This window comes from Cherax quadricarinatus, chromosome 28 (assembly GCF_038502225.1).
Source record: "Cherax quadricarinatus isolate ZL_2023a chromosome 28, ASM3850222v1, whole genome shotgun sequence".
Taxonomy (NCBI): Eukaryota; Metazoa; Arthropoda; class Malacostraca; order Decapoda; family Parastacidae; genus Cherax; species Cherax quadricarinatus.
The window spans coordinates 700,785-717,646 of NC_091319.1; the positions used below are offsets into that span (position 1 = coordinate 700,785).

At 42.7% G+C, this 16,862-nt stretch overlaps 1 protein-coding gene across 9 annotated transcripts in view; it reads right to left on the reverse strand.

The window, feature by feature from the left end:
• Positions 1–16,862, reverse strand: part of Ack-like (activated Cdc42 kinase-like) — a 276,769-nt gene that overhangs the window by 258,225 nt on the left and 1,682 nt on the right. Inside the window, exon 2 of one of the 9 annotated variants that reach the window (XM_053782697.2) lies at positions 4,574–4,647. The exons of 7 other annotated variants lie outside the window; for them this stretch is intronic. The gene's annotated coding sequence lies outside the window, so the exon portion shown is untranslated. Of the gene's footprint in view, positions 1–4,573; positions 4,648–16,862 lie in introns of those variants that run through there. One more of the 9 variants, XM_053782700.2, reaches the window with a different exon arrangement.

Sequence of the window (16,862 nt, forward strand, 5' to 3'; positions counted from 1 at the left end):
GGAAACCTCTCGCTCACCAGGGGTTTTATCAATCCACCGATTGATGAGCCCCCTGATGGCCGAAATGTTTCCACAGTCAAGATTCCTAAGATAGTATTCGTGTCACTAAATCTTAAACATACAAATATATTACAATCGTTATGACACAAATATAAGCATACATAAATGTTGATAAATGAGACACTTATTTAAATGTAATTACCTTTTTACAGATTAATGAAAATTTAAACTAAACTTCGTGGTGTTCGTCTTGTTACCGGGTATATCCATCTACCACTGAATTAATGAAGACATTTTTCAAATATATACACTGCTTATGGAGCAACAGTATTTGGTGGGTCTGCCTCCTTTGAAATATTGGATATTATCCTCACTCTAGGCTTTTCTCCATATTTGAAGTTTGAAGATCATTTCATTTCCAATTTTCTTTCTACTTCCATGGTATTTCCAAAATTTTCCACTGGTTAGGATGGAATGCTAATACATAATTATCTGATCAATCCTGCAGTCTGCCTAAGTCTTCTTATAATCTTTCACTGTCTTCCCTGTTATTTTTCTTAGTTTTACATCAGTGAACAGGGAAGGACAAACGACAACTATCTCATCAGCCATATCATGTAAGCATTTTTTTGGAACAATACCTGTACCCGAGAGCATCCTTGTGGGACACCACTTATCATTCCTTGTGAAGTGCGCGGAATGCAAATACTATACTAACATTCCTGCATGTCATCTTAAGCCAGCTTTAAGGCACGCAGATCGTTGATTACTTGAATGCGGGGTGACTACCTGCTGTGCTGGAGGAGACCCAAGACTAAGTTACCAGCATGTCTGAAAGCATGGGCTCTCAGACATCACGAGCCGTGAGCTGGTTAACACCATACTAGATTCTGTCTTATGAATGGGTGCTTATAGCTATAGTAGTGTGTTCCTATACCTACACTCCAGGCTTTATCATGTTTTTGCTTATTGGGTCACACCCACTGTACACAGTGTAAATACCTGGATATATATACGCTCTGGTGGTAAGAATATGTGGTCAATGAAAATTAGCTTCTGGTGTATATTGCAACTTATTTGTAAAGTACCTGGGCTCGTCGTGATGTTCCTTCTTTCCTGTTTGATGCTACCCTGTCGCAGAACTCCAGTACCCTGGAAAGACTGGATATCGTCTTCACCGTACGTGCAGTTTAATTAAAACTGTCTTTTAAAGAACTTTCCAAAACCATCACCTCATGTACTGATTTTTGTCCAGTCTCTACTTATCTGATATGTTTTTTTTTTCTCCGGCATGGTTCCAAGTTTCTCGGAGAAATACCTCCCTGAATCACCTGATCAGCTCACCTTCTTCAGTACTATTACTTGGTTCCTTATTCTCTGGTCTCATTGGGCTAAACAGTAATTCCGGTTCCAGTTTCTGTTCTGCTAGTACGTCGTTCTGCAACAATGTATTTGTCTGTTCAAGTCCGTGTATCGAAGCGTTATGAGAAGACATATGCTGGGGAACGGGTACGGTACTAAAAATGTGCTGTGACCCTTTGTTGTGCATGTTCAGTCTAGTAGTTGATCTGACAGCTAATTCCATGACAAGTATATCGACAATAACTTGACTCACGAAATCGTAATGACACGATTGCAAACAAACCATACCACGAATCTTATTGTGGCTAGCTGGTCCAGTGGCTAACGCGACGGTCTGGAGTTTTGAGACTCTCTGACCGCGGGTTCAAATCCCGCCCGTGGTATGGTTTGTTTGCAATAGTGTCATTACGATTTCGTGAGTCATGTTAACGGCTTTGAGGGGACTTCAGCTAGAGTTCGTCACGGCCACGCTAGCTGTAGATTCGTCTGTAATTTGTGGTCACAGTGGTGCCTATGCTAACCTTCCTATGGTGTAGAAATACACCTAGTTGGACGAATCTTATTGTGGCTAGCTGGTCCAGTGGCTAAAGCGACGGTCTGGAGTTTTGAGACTCTGACCGCGGGTTCAAATCCCGCCCGTGGTATGGTTTATATCGACAATACTTCTCTCATCAAAATCAGCGTACCACAAAGTAGGTAGACGACCAACGAACGTCGAGGGTCCTGACTTCATTTTAAACAAGCAGCTGAAAGAAATCTGGCTAGTGCAGTTTCGCAACACAGCACTTTTATTGAAACCTGAAACCCTGCCTGCTTTCCTTGCCACTACGGCGCCACAGTGCAGGAGTTTTTCATGCGTAATATACTGAAGGATCACCACTAAATACTACTCTTTGGACCACAATGGAAATAAGCCACACTTGAATTTGGGGGATTATCCTAGGTTTATTTTATATAATTTATTAACCAATATATGTATATAACACTAGTGTATATTGCAACTGCGATTATATTATTATTATAGTGACGCCACGCTGCTATTTGCTGTATACAAGTGCAGGTCTTCCTCCTAGATACTGAAAGATTTTGTTTTTCTCCTTAACGGTACAGTCTACGTCTTCCCACTACTACTGCATTGTGGGTCTTCCTCTTATATATATCACAGCGAAAGATCTATTATTTTTGATATTTACTTACAATGTAACTTTCTCATAATTTCACTATCTCCTATTAATTAGTAGTGTAGGTCATTTTCTTCCTATAATGTAGCGCTTTAATCCAAAAAAATATAAAATGTAAGCCGCCCTCATCCTTTTACGTCAATGAGTAGGATTTTTTTCCTTACATATTATATACAGTACGTGTTATAAACTCTTACACTTTCCGGCGTACGTCCTAATACTTCCTCTTCTTGTTATAATGCAGGTTCCCATTCCTACAAATCACAATGCTGGGTCCTCTGTACTACACTAGTGCGGAAAGTGAGTGGAAGAGGAAATCCTCAGTGTGATGGGAAGGCCACGTCCTTATAGCTGTGACCCTTGGTCCACTTAATGATCAACATAAAACTTCATTCAGCCACTTAATAGTCAGGTTAAACATACTGGGTATCACGGGCCAATATACTCTGCATTTTTTTGTTATTGGCCACAATAACAAAAACAAAAATGATTAATGTAATGAACGTAAGACTGGTCTCGACATTTTCTACTCTCGCAGCCATGTCTGAGCACAGACTCTTCTGGAGACTGCTTGTAAAACAATTAAACTACTAGTACAATTTTCTCTCTCGTTTCGGGCCCGGCCCAGGGCTGGGCTGTGGGAGTAGGAAAAACCTCGAAAGTCATCAAAGGTAATATTTTTATTTGTTATATTTGCTGGTAGAAGGTTGAAGAGTCATGAACTTCTGGTATTGACACTTTCTAAATGTTTTTCAGTGGATTTATTCTACTTTCTAAAACTAGTAGATTTTTTAATTTTGCTATGCACACAAGGGACCTAGTTTCGTGTATTTTCCAGTTAAAGAATCTTGTATATCTCTCCTCTAGGTTGCAGACAGTATATCTAGTGATTTGAGGTTATTTTTTGTGCTATTACATATAACATTTTTTTTTAGTTCGGATATTTTCAATGCCTTGAAAGAGTTAGACTCAAGTAACAGGTATTCTAGGTGAAAATACAAATACTTTGAAAAGTACTAAAATTCATCTTATCTTCATTAACTGCCCTTCCAATAATTCATTTTTTTTTTTTTGCATCCTGAACTCATTTTTAATCCTTCATACTTTTTTTATCATAATTGGAATTTGTTACCCCTGAACATCATATAATTTCCCGCCGCTCAATGGAAGACTTTTGTATCTGGTAACAGATTTTCACTCTTCTATAGACGTAACTGGCATGATGATTTTGTTATCGTCAACAGAAGATAATACAGGTTAGTTAATGTTTTTGTCCATGTCTTGTATAAGGATAAGAAAGAATAAGAACAGTGCAGTAGTGTGTTGCGGAAGTGAGCTTTTACTGTACTCACAACTGGATTTTGTTTACTGTAACTTTTCTGTGATGTTTTAGAAATTTTAGTACTTCAACTGTTATATCAGTTGAGTCTACAAGCCCATCAGAGGCAGCTCCTATTGACACTCAACCATTTTTGCTCCCGACATAGATGTGTCCATAGTATTTGACTCGGGAGCAGTCACCGATATAGACTTTTAAAGTTCTAGGTTGTTGACATTAAGCATATTATTCTTTGAATAGTTGTGATAAATTAAGAAGCTTTAATGTAAGATAATGCGATTGAGATAAATTGTATGATTTATTTACATTGGGCTCTCCCTCACTGCAACAGCACGTCTTCACACCAGTTTCAAACCTCGCTCCCAAGCCACAGTGAAACCGGGTAGTCCTCATGTTTATTTCTGGATGTATGGGACTACCTCCCGTAGAGGTAGGTGTGGAGACCATTACGCGCGGAAGAAAGCAGCAGCTACCGGTTTCCTCCCTCAGAGCAAGAAAAGGGTCAAATGGAATAGTCCGTCCAAGAATCTCAGGCAAAAGCAAACGATGACACAGCACCTCACGCAATTGGCAAACATACCACCAACATTCATCATTCAAGTAAATTTTACCTAACAAGAGTGACGAGCAACTGCATGCTACAACTCGTGCGGTCACTGGGAGGGAAAGAAACCAAGTAAACTGCACGTACCTTGAAGGGAGCGCGGATGATAAAGGGACTAAACAGACACCTCACTCCCTTCCTCTCCCGCCTGCTAGTCGCCGCTGGGGATCAAATGGTAATAAGATATCCACAAGAAGGATGAGTTAGTGGGGAGGGGGGATGTGGAGGGTTTCCTGAATCGGTCTCTACCTGCTGGTCAACACAACTACTCACGTGTAAAGAAGCTCTCATAAGCAAAACCTTAGGGATATACATATGTAAATACCTATCAATGGTTCAAAAATTCAAACTACACATAAACGCAAAAAAAAAAAAAAATACAATTTTAAAACTCATCAATGGTACAGCCGAGTCTACACGGAGACAATAAAATAGAATGGTACAGTATAAATAATATCTGGCTACCGAGGCCCTCTTCAGTAAACTATAGAAGAGAGCATTTGTGGCAGGCCAAAATATGCATTTCTCATCTTAACTTCTGTATTATGTCTCCATGTGAGTGTGTTTGTGCCACATAACTTCTCACCCGGGAAGAATAAGGTTTCAAGATCAACTTTTGTGTTAAGCTTTTAAAAGTCTTCTTTACGTGAATAAAAAAAAAAGTTTTAATATTTGCACTAATCGCTTAACGTTCAAAGGATACAATAAGGAACCAATTCCTATATTCATTTATCGTCATCAAGTATACCATCCCATAAAAGTTTTACTTTCCATTACAAACTTCAGAAAACAAAAAATAAAAAAAATATTTCCCTCCTTCCCTCTCTCTCTCTCTAACACTACCTCCAGTCCTCCTGGAAAGAAAACTTTGAATATACCTAATTACCGTGCACATAGTGGAATATTTAACGATATCTTCATCGGCCTACAAGTGTAACCAGAGGGGGGGGGAGAGGGAGGATGAGGGGAGGATGAGGGGAGGGGGATTGGGAGGGGAAAGGGAGGGAGGAGAGGGGGAGGGGAAAGGGAGGGAGGAGAGGGGGAGGGGAAAGGGAGGGAGGAGAGGGGGAGGGGAAAGGGAGGGAGGAGACGGGGAGGGGAAAGGGAGGGAGGAGACGGGGAGGGGAAAGGGAGGGAGGAGAGGGGGAGGGGAAAGGGAGGGAGGAGAGGGGGAGGGGAGAGGGAGGGAGGAGAGGGAGGGAGAGGGGGAGGTGTAGAAAGGGGGGGAGGTGGAGAAAGGGAGGGAGGAAGAGAGAGGGAAAGGAGAGAGAGGGAGGGGGAGAGAGAGAATCGGGCAGGGATATATCTGTTAGAGCTGGAAGACATGGAAATGGTCGTGGAAGACAAAGGGGGTAGCCACCCACAACCGTCTCAGTTTTTGCCAGCACAAAGGTAAACTCCCAGTGGTACATAATCATCAGGCTCACCAGCAGTAGAACATAAAGAAATCAGTAGCCAAATACAAGATGTGCAGGAAGTAGGAGACCACCCTTCCAAGCACCTAGACAGTGCTCCCGCTGTTACTGGAGGGGTCACACCACTGATAACTGCCTGCGAGATCCCAGGTGCAACTACTGCCACAAGAGGGGACATCAAGAAGACCAATGCATTAACAAAAAGAAACCTGACAGACAGGATCACCAGCAGGATGTCAAAACTGAACTCATGTCACCCACCCAGCTACTACCTAGACTCGGATGTTTTTGTGCCTTATACAAAACCACAAAGCGACTGCCCTGGTGTCCGCCTTACACACCTATTTACTGAAGCTGAACACAAACATGAGGAACCAGTCTATCAGTATTCTCTCTGCCAACATTGGAGGCTTCATTACCAATGTCTGGGAGCTCACGCAGTTTCGCGAACATTCAACATCCTGACATGATCAAACCATACCACGGGTTGGGTTTGAACCCGCAGTCAGAGTCTCAAAACTCCAGACTTTCTGATCGTGGGTTCAAACTCCACCCGTGGTATGGTTTGTTTGCAATCGTGTCATTACGATTTCGTGAGTCATCCTGACATGATCACTGGTTACACTTAGTGGATGAGAGACAGGCAAGGTCAAGGAGGCGGCGTTACCGTACGTTTTTCTTAAAAGTGTATTTCTCAGCTCACTTATGTTGCTATCCCTTATCACCTGGAAATTATGTTCAAGTTATGCATAAACCCTGGTACCTTTGTACTATCATGTGCAATGTACAAACCTCAGTGGGAGCAAGCAGACCCTATAAATTTCCTGGTGGAAAATGTAGATTCACTTTTGCCTCAACACAAATGTAATTATAATTATTAATGATCTCAACCAATATCTTATATAAAGGGATTTTGATGAACTCCTTGACATGAGAAACTTTGATCTTCCTACTCTCATCTCTGGCCCCTCCCTTGGTATAGTGAATGATCTATCTGAAGGCATAATTACTTGCTAACCTCTTGGCTATATTGGATCATCTGGCCACAAGGCTGTCTTTACGACACAAGATTCCCACAGAACGAGTCGAAGAATCTACACACAACCTGGATGTGGGGTCGGTAAACTAGCCGGCTCTTTGCTCAGAGATCGTCGTCTCCAACTGCAATGCTCTTCTCCAAGGTGACGTTGATAACCAAGTGAATACCTTCACTGAACATATCCTTAATCTCCAACAGCCACATATCCCTCACCGGCAGTATGTGACAAAGCCTTCGGATCATCTTTGGTTCGGATTTTATTGGCGAGAAGCCGCTACTGCTAAGAACAAAGCTTGGAGAAGGTATTAGAAGCATCCCACTATTTATAACATGAACCTAAATAGCCAAGCTTGTCGGCAAATGGAAGAAGCCCATTAGTGGCCATCTCTAGTGAGAGGCTGACAAAAAAAAATAATGGCATCAGGTAGAGTGGGCTCCAAAACCTGGAGGTTCTTGGTCAAAGACCGACAAAGTTATTCACCTGATGAAATTATTACGCCTCTAAACAGGCAGGATGGGACCTACTAGCAGTCAGGAGAAAGCTGACCTCTATGCTGAACACTTTGTTGCTAAGATGCAAGTTCCTGATCCAGCAAGGGGATCTCTGTTGCTGGACGCAAGAACTGTATCAAAGTTATCAGAGGTGACAATAAGGCAGGATAAAGTTATCTTCTTAAATCCCTAGGCCAAGAAAAGACTGTGGGACCTGATAAGGTAAGCCCAAGATTGCCGAGTAGCTGTGCAGACCAGCTAGCATCACCTCTAACTGGCATCTATCAGCACTACAAAGCACAGTATAAAAGGCCTTCCGTGAAAAGAACCAAATGTAGTACCTGTGCACAAAAAGAGGAGTAGAGCTGAAATCAGCAACTACGGACCAGTATCACTCCTGTCAATCATTGGCAATAATTTCACGGCAGGCGGACGGCGTTTTACGGCCATTCGCTTCTCTGTGACCGTCAATGCGGTTTTCTAAGTCACTCTGCTGCTGATCTGATATTAAACTTATCCACTATGTGGCACCAGTCGCTGGACGAACTCAAGACCAGCTGTGTAGTAGCACTGGACACTGATGGCGCTTTGGACCGAGTATGGCACCTGGGACACTTGACAAAACTGCATGCACTAAGAGTCTCTGGCCATGCACTATACCTCCTTAGTGATCACCTTCAAGGTAGATCTCTAAGAGTAGTTCTGAATAGCAGTGTTCCACAGGGATGTGTACTTGGGCCATTATGATTGAATGGCTATTTCATTGACTTTCAACTCATCTCAGAATCACATGCATATGCAGACGACTGTACTGACATTTACTTATCCAAGATAGGAAATGCCAGCTGCTCTCAGTTACATCAATCACCAGCTTACAGCTATATCAGCTTTGGAAAAAGATGATAGGTTACTTTTGCTTCTAAAAAAAAAAACAAGTAGTAAATCTTGCAAACAGCGCCCAGGAAGCTTGCAGCACTTAGCTGTATCTTGCATGTGCTCGACAGTAGAGGTTGCCAGGCTGTACGAGGCACAAGTGAGCTCACAGCTTGAGTATGCTCCACTTTCTTAGATTGTCTGTCCCCCAACTCACCCACTTCTTGACATAATACAGAACAGAGCAAGACGAATCATAAATCGTCTGGACAGATCTGTCATTTTAGCAGAGCCTTCAACACCGAAGAGATATCAGTGGCCTTACTGTTATGTACAAGGCCAATGTAGACAAGGTACCACACTTAGCTCTACTTCGTGGATAGCGAGAAGTGAGCTTCTACACAACAAGACGGGCAACAAATAGCAACCACACTCTGGCTGTAGCCTTTGAAGAATATCACTTCACCTGAGATCATTTATTTCCTGGGTAACTCGAGTCTGGAACATGTTCGTACAGCATGATGACAACGGAGTTATGGACAAGAGAGTAGCTGCACGCACACATCAGGTCCCATCAATCACTAAGCCAATCACGTCATTTGGCCACACCTTGGATGGTTTGGCTGGCTCACCAGCAAAGCTTATTTATTACAACTCCAGTTACTCGGTTTATAAAAATGTTTAGTATGGGCCTCAGTCTTCACGTTACTTCATGAAGCTTTCATTGTTACAACTCACTCGACACACAGGCACACTAATTAAAAATACACGTGGTCTTCAAAAGTATTTCCAAAATTATTAAACAGAAACTAAATATAACAAAAAGAACAATAAGGCTATCAAGAAAAGGCATGTCATCTTTTTGACTGGAGAGTAACAGAGAAGCACTCAAATAAAATTATGAAATTACAAGGCTCTTAACAGCGCTTTGATAAGTTTCTACGTGTGAAACCTAAGATATTGTGTAAGCTTAGAGAAAACCTAGGAAAGGCCGACAATGTCGGCAATTATCGATCCTTAGTGAACAGCAGGCAAAGAGAGAACAAAATATTCGTTTAACACTAACTACATAATCAAGATCTTTGAAAAGGTTTTAAGAAGCAAGATTACCAATCACATGAAATCGCAGCCGTTGCACAACTAAGGTCAACATGTGTTCAGAACTGACCGCTCCTGCTTTTCCCAACTGCTGGACCAATGTGACATGGTCTTGGATGCTTCTGAAGACAAACAAAATGCAGACGTAGTATGCACTGACTTCGCAAAAGCCTTTGATAAGTGCGACTATGGGGTAATTGCAAACAAAATGCGTGTCAAAGGAATACCTGGGAAGGTGGGGAGATGCATGTTTAACTTCCTCACAAACAAAACCCCAAGAGTAATAGTAAACAGAGTGAAATCAGGGGCTGTTACAGTGAAAAAGTCTGTCCCTCAAGGCACGGTACCTGCTTCACTTCTCTTCCTCATTCACATTTTTTATACAGACCGGAACATTAATCACAGCTATGTATCATCCTTTGCAGACGATACGAGAAACTTTATGAAAGTGACATCCACTGAAGATACAAGCCTCCAAGCTGATATAAAACAAGTCTTCCAGTGGGCCACTGACAGCAATATTATATAAATGAGGACAAATTAGTTATTACGCCATGGAAGAATGGAGGAAATAAAATAAGGTCAGAGTACAAGACGAACTCAAGCCACTCAACAGAACCTAAGTTAAATGTGAGAGACCTGGGAGTGATAATGTCAGAAGATCCCTTGCTCAAAGAGCACGACGTTATCTTTAAAACATGGAATGCCAAACCAATGATGATTCTCTTCTGGTCATTCATTCTCTCTAAGCGGTTTAAGTACTGGGGTGTACTCGAGGCCCTCTTCAAGGCAGGCGAAATTGCCGAACTGGAAAATGTACATAGAACTTTCACAGTTATAAATTCAGCCAAGCACCTGAATTGAGACTGCTTTAAGTCCCTACAACTGTATGCCTTAGAACATAGGCAAGAAAGATGCATTATAATCTACACCTGGAAGATACTTGAGAGATTGGTACCAAATATGCACACCGAAATTACTATTTTTCAACACAAGAGGATTGGCAGACTGTGCAGAACACCTCCTATTAAAAGCTACGGAGCAATGAGTACACCGAGAGAAAACTCAGTAGGTGGTAATACAAGAAAAACAATCACACTCTTCCGTTTATCCCTCTTCATTAACTCAAAACCATAAGACGCATCCCACAATGTTTTGTCACCCTCAGCCTAGTTGCTTAACTCTTTCCCGACTACACCCACACAATCAATCCGGCACATTCCTGTTAAAGTATGCACTTGTTGCATTTCTCACTCACGAAAGGATCATTGCTTAAAGAGGTATATCGAATCCCTCAAGGTCAACGCACTTACGTGCGTACGTGGCCTCGCCTTCAAGTGTTCTCAAGTATCAGCTCAAGAATGGCTGAGAAGACAGGCAATTGAAACCATTAACTAATAACTACAGTACAATAAAACACTCACTATACCACAATATATCACTATATCAAAACAGAAAGCTCGCTTAGATAATACGGTATGTACTGTATTCCAGTACTACTACGTAGAAAGCCGAAATTACAGAAAGTACACAGGCAGTGCTTGTATCACTTGACGGTATGTCGTATTATTGATATAATCATGGCGAAGTGTTAAATTGTTACCCCTGGGAAATGGGAGGCAATCAGGTTTGATCCAAGGGGAATAATAGCTCCAATTATCTGGATTAAGAGCCTCCAACATTTACATGCAGGTCAAAACAAGCTACATACAAATAAGAAACGATCAGACGCTGATCGAAGACAAGACCACGTGTTTCTTGGTAAACAAATGTGAACGAAGGAAGGGGGCGCGCAAGGCTGGCAGGCAAGAAAGGGGAAAGCGAGTGTGGTAGGGGTGAAAGGAGCTCGAGTCTGGCAGGAAAGGAAGTGTAAAGTACAAATGGCAGCAATGAGTGTGGCAGCAAGGGTAGTGGCGGCATGGTGTACTTCCTACCACTTGCGGCTAGCTGGCAGACTGACGCCAGCACTATCACCAGCTGATTGGTGGGGTGAAAGCCACTGAAGGGGCCCTCAGTGCCACCCAGCAGAAAACCTTGGCAATGACATGGCCATCTGGAGGCGCATTCACTAGTCGTAGTAACGCAAGTTACTCCAATATACGCGCTTATGGGGATGAACATAAAAATACGAATTATGTTTAGTGGGAAGCGCTAAACCCATAAGGCTCATACAGCGCCTAGGAGAGTGGAAGGTAATCACGAGCCAATCCACGGAAACGGAGAGTAAATAAAAAATCGAAGTTCATACTGATACTATGAAAATGCAGGAATATCAGTTTAAAATGTAACAAAGTAAAATTTTGTTAATCTTACTGACTTGCGTTTGAGAAGGTTGAGTTCCAGCTCCTAAAACCTGTTGAGGGTGATAAGCTACAGCTCCCAGACTAACTACTCATCTACCTAGCTGTGGATGATGATTTCCAACTTTTGGGCCTGATGCTTAAATCTTCGAGGTGTTAACTCCAACTCCTGAACCAGTTGAGCTCCAGTTTCTGGGTCTGTTGAGGTTGTTGAGCTCTAGCTTCTGCCCCTGCAACAGTTGAGCTCCTGCTCTGGCTGCTTAGTTCTTCAGGGGGTTTGAGGTCTAACTTCCAGTCCCGCTGCTTCTCTAGCTCATTTTGAGGGCCGAGCTCATGAGGCTGTTCAGGTTGCGCTTTAGAACTTTGCCTAACTTTTCATCAACCTATGATTTAGGTTCAGCTACAGCGTCTATGCCTGACATTTACCGCTAAGTACTTGACTGCAAGCAAGGACCTTTCGAGTATGAACGGACTGTGCTCTGGGACAACAGCCTGGCTGATCCAGGGAGGGACAGCAACAGGCTCGCTGAAAAGGCAGTCACCTGGGAAGCGTGAACTCATGCAGGCCTGCAAAAATAATAATAAACTATGGAGGCAAAGAAGGGAATGTATGAAAGTATAGTAGTACCAATACTCTTATATGGGTGTGAAGCTTGGGTTGTGAATGCAGCAGCGAGGTGACGGTTGGAGGCAGTGGAGATGTCCTGTCTAAGGGCAATGTGTGGTGTAAATATTATGCAGAAAGTTCGGAGTGTGGAAATTAGGAGGTATGGAGTTAATAAAAGTATTAGTGAGAGGGCTGAAGAGGGGTTGTTGAGGTGGTTTGGTCATTTAGAGAGAATGGATCAAAGTAGAATGACATGGAGAACATTTAAATCGGTAGGAGAAGGAAGACGGGGTAGGGGTCGTCCTCGAAAAGGTTGGAAGGAAGGGATAAGGGAGGTTTTATGGGCGAGGGGCTTGGACTTCCAGCAGGCGTGCATGAGCCTGTTCGATAGGAGTGAATGGAGACGAATGGTATTTGGGACCTGACGATCTGTTGGAGTGTGAGCAGGGTAATATTTAGTGACGGGATTCAGGGAAACCGGTTATTTTTATATAGACGGACTTGAGTCCTTGAAATGGGAAGTACAATGCCTGCACTCTAAAGGAGGGGTTTCGGGATATTAGCAGTTTGGAGGGATATGTTGTGTATCTTTATACGTATATGCTTCTAAACTGTTGTGTTCTGAGCACATCTGCAAAAACAGTGATTATGTGTGAGTGAGGTGAAAGTGTTGAATGATGATGAAAGTATTTTCTTTTTGGGGATTTTCTCTCTTTTTTTGGGTCACCCTGCCTCGGTGGGAGATGGCCGACTTGTTGAGAATAAAAAAAAACTAGAACCAAGTCACAGGTATGACAAGAAAAATATCTGCGGGGCCCGTTTACTGTTGTCGCTCAACATTAGTGTAGGCACCAGTACTCGCCTAGTTGTGGTTTCAGAGGTCGAGTCATAGCTCTTGGCCCCGCCTCTTCACTGGCCGCTACTCTGTCTCTCTTCCCATTCCATGAGCTTTATTATACCTCTTCTTAAAGTTATGTATGGATCCTGCTTCCACTACACCACTACCAAGACTATTCCACTTCCTGACAACTCTGTGATTGAAGAAGTACTTCCTAACATCCCTGCGGTTCATCTGAGTCTTCAACTTCCAACTGTGACCCCATGTTGCTGTGTCCCATCTCTGGAACATCCTGTCTGTCCACCTTGTCGATTCATTTCAGTATTTTGTGTCATTATCCTCCTCTCACTAGTCCTCCTCATAATCGTGGTCATCTGCTGACGTGGCTGCTTCTCTCTTCGCCCACCCCTCCCGTCTTCCAGTGTCGTCAAGTCGATTTCCCTTAACCTCTCCTCGTAGGACATACCCCTTAGCTCTGAGACTAGTCTTGCTGCAAACCTTCGCACTTTCTCTAGTTTCCTTACATACTTGGCTAGATGAGGGTTCCAAACTGGCGCTGCATACTCCAATATGGGCCTAACGTACACGGTGTACAGGATCCTGAAGGACTCATTATTTAGATGTCGGAATGTTGTTCTTAGGTTTGCCAGGCGCCTGTATGCTGCAGCAGTTATTTGGTTAACGTGTGCCTCAAGAGATGTGCCCGGTGTTATACTCGCCTCCAGATCCTTTTTCTTGAGTGAGGTTTGTAGGCTCTGGCCCCCTAGATTGTACTTCGTCTGTGGTTTTTCTTTGCCCTTCCCCAATCCTCATGGCTTTGCACTTGGTGGGGTTGAACTCCAGGAGTCAGTTGCTGGACCAGGCCTGCAGCCTGTCTAGATCCCTCTGTAGTTCTGCCTGGTCCTCTTCCGATTGAATTCTTCTCAACTTCACATCATCTGCAAACAGGGACACTTCGGAGTCTATTCCTTCTGTCATGTCGTTCATAAATACCAGTCCTAAGACTGATCCTTGTGGCGCCCCGCTCGTTACAGGCACCCACTCTGACACCTCGCCACGTACCATGATTCGCTGTTGTTTTTCTGACAGGTATTCCCCAATCCATTGTAATGCCTTCCCTGTTATCCCTGCCTGGTCCTCCAGCTTTTGCACTAATCTCTTGTGTGGAACTGTGTCAAACGCCTTACAGTCCAAGAATATGCAGTCTACACACCCCTCTCTCTCTTGCCTTACTGCCGTCACCCTTTCATAGAACTCCAGACGATTTGTGACACAGGATTTCCCGTCCCTGAAACCGTGCTGGCCGTCGTTGATAATCTCATTCGTTTCTAGGTGCTCCACCACTCTTCTGATAATATTTTCCATGACCTTGCATACTATACACGTCAGTGACACTGGTCTGTAGTTTAATGCTTCGTGTCTGTCTCCTTTCTTAAAAATTGGGACTACATTTGCTGTCTTCCATACTTCCGGGAGTCTCCCTGTTTCGATAGATGTGTTGAAGATAGTTGTTAGTGGTACACAGGGTTTACCTTCATCTTACCTACCCACGATCATAGCTCTATGTTCGCTTCCCTTCATCAAATATCAACACCCGCTCACTTCACCTTCGCCATTGGTGATTTATACACAGTTGCTGACCTTGTTACCTGGAAAGTTTACCATCACAGAATCTGCATTACTTGGCGTGTTATGTAAGCTTTATTCAGACTGCATATACATATACTTTTACAGACTGCGATTTTGATTTTCTACAATATTTGTATTAAGCGCATATTATTATTATTCGCGTAGTTATATTCTCATGGTTTAACCTATGGGAACTAAACAAAACTAAATAACATAATTAATTAATACTGATCTATTAATCTTACATTAAATTTTCAAATAACCATATTCTTGTTTTTAGTGTCGAGTCAACCCCAATGTGGTAAAAAAAATATATACTTAAACTAGAATGTTTTCAATTACAAGTCATGGAAAAACTTCGTTCTTGAGGAAGCCACCTGTTTACTTAATGCCCGATAAAATGTGCATGGCGGAGAGAAAAATATCGACACCATGTTATTGATTTCACACTCAGGAAGCAAAAAATCAGTCAACAAAGTTGGGCCTAATTAGTCAATGGACAGCATATATTCCCTGACCTTATCCTTTGTATTCAGGTCAACCAGATTATCCAGGTTAGGCACAAAATTTTCTCCATTGTTAAGATAAGAGATAAGATTTCGTTCGGATTTTTAACCCCGGAGGGTTAGCCACCCAGGATAACCCAAGAAAGTCAGTGCGTCATCGAGGACTGTCTAACTTATTTCCATTGGGGTCCTTAATCTTGTCCCCCAGGATGCGACCCACACCAGTCGACTAACACCCAGGTACCTATTTGCTGCTAGGTGAACAGGACAACAGGTGTAAGGAAACGTGTCGAAATGTTTCCACCCGCCGGGAATCGAACCCGGGCCCTCCGTGTGTGAAGCGGGAGCTATAGCCACCAGGCCACCGGGCCACTATTGTTTTCCACTAAGTAATGTATCAGAGCAATAACACACTCAAACAAGTAAGAACCTCTAATCGAATACTGTTTATGCCACCATAAGCAATATAAACGATACTTTCAATAAACGTTATCAACACTATTGGAATAAGTATACAGTGAATGGTAAAGCATTAACATTACCCCAATAAACGCCAGCCAGGCCCCGTGGCCTGGCTGGCAAAGCTCTCGCTTCACAGGCGAAGGGGCCGGGTTCGATTCCCAGAGGGGATGAACATTTCGACGCGTTTCCTCAAACCTGTTGTCCTGTTTACCTAGCAGCAAACAGGTACCTGGGTGTTAGTCGACTGGTGTGGGTCGCATTCTGGGGTACAAGATTGAGGACCCCAATGGAAATAAGAGAGTCCTCGATGACGCACTACCTTTCTTGGGTTATCCTGGGTGGCTAACCCTCCGGGGTTAAAAATCCGAACGAAATCTTATCTTAATACTACCCACATAAATGTCAATCACGCATCCCTTAACCAGTGACGGCGCCAAGAGGAGCCCCCAAATAATAATAATAATAAAGATGCTTCAAAACAAGTTTGACTCCCTCTTCCAACAAGACAGCCACACCCGAGCTCCCCCCCCCCTATCAGAATAGAAGTTCTATCGCTGTCCCTGTCTACAAACATAAATACTACTACATATCATCCACGACAAGCATGAATACTACCCAGTGTCACCCATATACGTCTCTAAAAGCATTACCAGTAGCTTCCCCTCCATAAACGTCATCAAAACAAGAATCAATACTATCAATTCTCTAAGGACCCCAGTGGAAATAAGTCACTGTCTGACTTTTTGGGTTATCCTAGGTAATCTACACATATGCTGCTATGTATGATAATCTATGTAACTGTATTTGTGTGTACCTGAATAAAAACTTACTAAGTGTTAACACAGAACTTAAAACATACGTATATGAATACCATACTACATGACTATTTTCCACATAAAATATAATGAACAATATCGTGCATCAACTGTAACGTTACATACAGTTGATGCCCAAAATTTGTTGTACACAAGAGAATTTCTCACTAATCCTATACAATAAATTATATATAATTTAAGTGTATGTTTTATCAACCCGAACGCGGGTAAAAATATGGAAATAGTACCTCTGCGAATTTCGCCCATAAATTATAGCAAGAACTGTTCAATATTAAGTTGGT